The sequence below is a fragment of the Python bivittatus genome, unplaced genomic scaffold (assembly GCF_059951505.1).
Source record: "Python bivittatus isolate LINGU-HERP-01145 unplaced genomic scaffold, Pbiv_v1 ctg000080_np1212, whole genome shotgun sequence".
Taxonomy (NCBI): Eukaryota; Metazoa; Chordata; class Lepidosauria; order Squamata; family Pythonidae; genus Python; species Python bivittatus.
In genome coordinates, this window is record NW_028277035.1 from 15211381 (window position 1) to 15217380 (window position 6000).

A 6000-nucleotide genomic window follows, 5' to 3' on the forward strand; every position below is an offset into this window, starting at 1 on the left:
AAGTCCGTGTTGACTTTCAGCAACTACACAGTTAAATTTTCTCCATGACGATCTGTCCCTAGCCTGGTCTTTCAGGTGTTCCAACAATGCATATACCTATCTTATTGTCACTGTTGCCAAAGACTCCTATGAGTTAGGAGACAGGTAAAACATAAAGCTGAGATAATAATTGTTCCATAAGGAGCTTGAGGGCTGAAGGTAAAATGGGTTCAGGCAAAGAGCAACCTGCTCAGGGCATCCTATGTCAACATTAGAAAACTCTAGCTCTGATATAGCTATGCCCCAGAATTTAATTTCTAAGGACTCAGTGGGCTAAATATCAAACAATATTTCGCATAGCTGATCTATGGAAAGGAACTGATGCAAAACATAAAATTAATAGACACATCTCTTCTTTCTCTTTGCCCTCAGTCAATTGTCATTAGAACATTAATAACAAAAACACTCCAAAGCACAACAAAATCAGTTCCTCCATCCTCACAAATCTGTCAAAGATTTAACTTTCTTTTTAAATGCAATTATCATTAAGAGGATAGACTATGATGGATTACAACTCACCTTATTTACCAATCAGAATAGCCAGTAGGGGAGACTATCTGAGAAAACATCAGAAGGTTTTCATCAAGTTGCAAATGAAAAGATGCAGAGAAACTGTTGCTTCTTGAACATGACTTGGATACCAATGGGTGGGAGAGCTTCATTGCATCAGCAATAAACCAACTCAAGGAAGATTCATCATTCATGGGAAGAGCTATCACTTTGTGATAAAGCACAAGCATTGCATGTTGAAGGTCCAAGACTCTGGCATTTTATATATTCCTGAGAAAGATTCATAGATGAAACCTTGGAGATCTGGTGTGGGCAATATTTAGCTATGCTGATTGATTTAATAGAAGTTGCTTCTTATAGCATATTTAAATTATAGATGGAAGGATCTGTTTAAGTTACCCAGTCAAAGTATCTACCACAACTGTCTCTCTAGCCTCTGCTGTCCAATGAAAGGGAAACTATCAACTCTCTAGGTAACTCTAGGTAACTCATTTTCGGTGTGCTTATTAGGTAGTTTCCCTAATATTTAACCAGAATCTGATTTCCTGTAAGTTAGAGATCATTATTCTGTGCCCTATATTTTGAGTCATGGCTTTCTTTGGTTGGACAACCATTCACTTGTTTCAAAAATGCTATTAAATCCCTCTTCACTCTTGTCTTTTCAAGCTAAACACATTCTGTTTCTTTTTTTTTTCAACTCACCATTTTATTTACAGCTAAAGTTCTCTCAATCACTCTTCTGAGGATTTAAGTTTCAAACCCCTGGACATCCTGGCTGCCAAGAATTCCTCCTTAATTCAGACTGCCTCACATATACGTGATCTGCTGTCCTAATGTGGGTGAGGATTGAAGAAGCACCTCAAAGCTCCATGGTTCTCTAAATTACATGGGAGAAATATATCATTCAATTATGTCCTTGATTTTCTTGCAGCATTATAGGTAGTTATCCCTTCTCTTGCATTGTCTGAGGAATAGACAAATGTAAATTTATTCAGCTGTTTGATCAGCCAGAGGGCTAACAACTCCCTTCTGTGGTGAGAGGGCTGAGAAGTGAGCCAAGGCTTTTTGCATATGCTTGGGTGCTCTCTTGAGGGAGATGCCAGCCATGCCAGGTTTTGTCTTTCCCAAGCTATTGCTGCCTCTACGTTTGCTTTCCATCTTTTCTAGGTTCCAACTCCTTTCAGACTTCTCTTTCTTCTCATTAGCAGAATGTCCTTCTTCATATTTCCTGCTCTTTTCTTTCCAAGAGGTTGTTCAAATTGGTTTGAGAGGTTGCCAGCTGCCCCCATCCCACTCCTTATGGGTTCTTTTCTGATGGTTTTTGTTCCCCTGCTCTCATTCTTAATGGAACTTAACACAGTCCTGTTCTAAGGCAGCTCTTTCAAGCCAATCCCCAAGGACCTCTTCAATGGTAAGGGAAAGAGAAGGTTGCAGTTAAGAGAGGAGGAAAGCAAGAAACACCAGGACAAAGTCAGTGGTGAAGCGTGACACTGGTTACTGGCATGCAGAAAAGCAGACCTGGCTCCAGATGCACAAGCAGCTGAAAGATGAGCACAATGGCAGCTCCGCCAAGCGCTGAAGGGTCAACAGCTCCGGCAGTAAACTTTTTGATCCATGCCATTCCCTCCAAAGAACCCATCACAGCAATTTTCTCTCACAGTTTTTAGCTGAGAATTGTAGCACTAAACTGAGAAAAGAGCAGAGTTCATAAGATAACCACCTTCTTCTTCTTCTTCTTCTTTTCTTCTTCTTTTCTTCTTCTTCTTCTTCTTCTTCTTCTTCTTCTTCTTCTTCTTCTTCTTCTTCTATTATTATTATTATTATTATTATTATTAGCATGCCACCAACTCATGGCAGCTTACAACAAAAACAAAAAGCCATTCACAGTAAGTAGCCTTAGCTCCAACAATGTTATACAATCTAAGTACAAAAGCAAAACAGCAACAACAAAACAGCAATTAAAATAGTGTTAATGCAGGAAGTACAAATTAAGTCATTTAAAAAGGCTGACCAGATGAATTCTCCTTGGGATAAAGAAATACACGGAATGGTGACTGGGCATACTCATTTCTTCAATTAAGTATTACAGTACATATTGGGAAGAAGGACCTCAATGTGGAATAGCCATTTCCAATACTATTTTTTTACTCAGAAATCTGAACACTGAGTAGCCATGTGGTAAGATTGCATCCACCAGGTTTACTTCTGCTTGAAGTAAAATGCCAATGCTCCACATTTTTATGAATGGGTGGGCAGCATGTGGGCCCTACAGCACATACAGACTCCTTTATATGCTCCTATCCAAGATTCAGCAGTGTGAACATTTTTCATCAACTTGAGTTAGGGAACACATGAAAAGGGTAGTGTAAGCACAAACATCAGCTTTACCAAAACAAAACCTGAACCTTACACTTCTAAATATAAAGAGAATAACATGGGATACCACCAAATATATGCAACAGAAAATGGGTGGATGGCTTCTCTAGGGAAGAAGAAAATATCAACAATTCCCCAAATGTGGGATCCCCTTTCACAATGATGGAACTAATGGAGAAATTCCTTCATTACATCTTCCTTTGGATAGGAGGCTTTGAAAGCCAGAGAGGTTGCAGCTGGCTGGAAAGATGATTATACAGTGAAAGGCAGAGCTTTCTCACACACACACACACCCATTCCCATCTACCCTGCTCCCAAGGAAATGCAACAGCATACTCCACCCATGAGATTTTCATTCAGTTCTCTTTCTTTTGAAATCATTTCATTCAAATCTCTTTTATCACATTGATGAACATGGCAACATGGAGACAACTCTGTTGGCCTATATACCCATGTACTTGCATAATATGACTACAACCATTTGGTGTCATGGCCCCACCCACTGCATTCTCCCTCTGCCCCAAGGGAAGCTTCCAAAAGGTTGCAGATTAAAGGCTCAGGCTGCTCCTTTAAGAAACCTCTGTCTTCACTGACCCAGCATTGGTGCCATCCAAAGCCCCAAAATTCACCTTGTTGCCTGAGGCTAGAGTCCAGTTTGCTTTGCCTGCTTCACTTAGAAGCTGGTCCCACTGAATTCAGCAGGGCTTCTGCCACGTTCTGTGTGTCTGTAAGCATAGCTATCCTTCTGGGAAAGGAAAACCCTTACACAGTCCCTTGAGTTGCTGAGCAATGAATCAGCAGCTGAGGATAAATCATTTGACTCGGTAGATGGGCCCAGGGGACAGCTCATTAACTGTTTTTCTAACTCAGCTGAGAGGGAAAAGATGGGGCTGATTTAGGATGACAATTTTTGCAAAGGAATGCTGCCCAAGACTCTTTTGACCCTGACAGAGAAAGACCTCTTAACTGAAAGGATGGAGGGAGTGAATGTGTGGGATAGAGTTTTTGTAGGGCCCCACGGAATCCTGATCAGGCAAGAGGACTGCAGAGTTGATACAATCGTTAATGGCGTCACAGCTGTAATGAACAAAAAGCATAACACTGTGAAGGTGAGAGCGCAAGAGGCTTGAAACTCATTACTATGTGAGAAAAGAAGAAAAGTTTAGATCTATGAAGATTGATTTCCATGAAATGACAACAACAGCTAAAATGACTGGAATTTGCCTCTGGAATCAGGTGCCTGCTCAGAATGCAGCAGAAAAAACATTGTATGGTCGAAGGCTTTCACGGCTGGCATACGATGGCTGGTGTGGGTCTTCCGGGCTGTGTGGCCGTGTTCTGGAAGTTTTGTTTCCTAACGTTTCGCCAGCACCTGTGACCGGCATCTTCAGAGGGCAGGAGCACAGACAGGAGCAGTTCTCTCTGTGCCCAGGGTGATGTGGCCCTTTTGTGGGTATTTATAGAGATCTGAGGGGGGGGGAAGGAGGGATTGGGGGGGTGGGGGGATGGGGGTTGAGTTACTGAGGGGTTACTTGTTTTGGTGTCAGAATCTGTGTGTATCTTCCTGGGGATTAGGCAGGGTTTTTTTTTTTTTTTCCTTCTATTGAATTGATAACAAGGGGCTGCTGGGGGTGATTAGCAAGTTCATTGTGTGAACTGTTCACATGTCCCGGTGGTTGAGCTGAGTTCGTTGACCTTTTGCAGGCTGTATTTTTCAGGATTGGTAGCCAGGTTTTGTTGATTTTTAGACTCTCCTCTTTTTTTGTTGAAACTGTGCTGGTGTTTGTGAATCTCAATGGCTTCCCGGTATAGCCTGGTATAGTGGCTGTTGGTGTTGTCCAGTATCTCTGTGTTTTCAAATAGGATTTTGTGTCCAGTGTGCTTGAGAGCATGTTCAGCTACTGCAGATTTTTCTGGTTGCTGTAGTCTGCAGTGTCTTTTGTGTTCTTTTATCCTGGTCTGGATGCTGCGTTTTGTGGTCCCGATGTATACTTGCCCGCAACTGCATGATATGCGGTATACTCCTGCGGCGGTGAGGGGATCCCTTTTGTCTTTTGCTGATTTTAGCACTTCTTGTACTTTTCTGGTGGGTCTGAAGATTGTTTGGAAATTGTGTTTTTCCATCAGTTTTCCCGTGCGGTCTGTGACCCCTTTGATGTAGGGCAGAAATACTTTGTTGGTGGGTGGCTGTTTTTCTTCTTCAGTTGCATGTTGTTTTCTTGGTTTGATGGCTCTTTTTATTTCATTCTTGGAGTAGCCATTCACTTGTAGGACTTAACCACCTTAATTGGGTCCATCAATTAACATCAAAGGGGTCACAGACCGCATGGGAAAACTGATGGAAAAACACAATTTCCAAACAATCTTCAGACCCACCAGAAAAGTACAAGAAGTGCTAAAATCAGCAAAAGACAAAAGGGATCCCCTCACCGCCGCAGGAGTATACCGCATACCATGCAGTTGCGGGCAAGTATACATCGGGACCACAAAACGCAGCATCCAGACCAGGATAAAAGAACACAAAAGACACTGCAGACTACAGCAACCAGAAAAATCTGCAGTAGCTGAACATGCTCTCAAGCACACTGGACACAAAATCCTATTTGAAAACACAGAGATACTGGACAACACCAACAGCCACTATACCAGGCTATACCGGGAAGCCATTGAGATTCACAAACACCAGCACAGTTTCAACAAAAAAGAGGAGAGTCTAAAAATCAACAAAACCTGGCTACCAATCCTGAAAAATACAGCCTGCAAAAGGTCAACGAACTCAGCTCAACCACCGGGACATGTGAACAGTTCACACAATGAACTTGCTAATCACCCCCAGCAGCCCCTTGTTATCAATTCAATAGAAGGAAAAAAGAAAAAAAACCCTGCCTAATCCCCAGGAAGATACACACAGATTCTGACACCAAAACAAGTAGCCCCTCAGTAACTCAACCCCCCATCCCCCCACCCCCCCAATCCCTCCTTCCCCCTCAGATCTCTATAAATACCCACAAAAGGGCCACATCACCCTGGGCACAGAGAGAACTGCTCCTGTCTGTGCTCCTGCCCTCTGAAGAT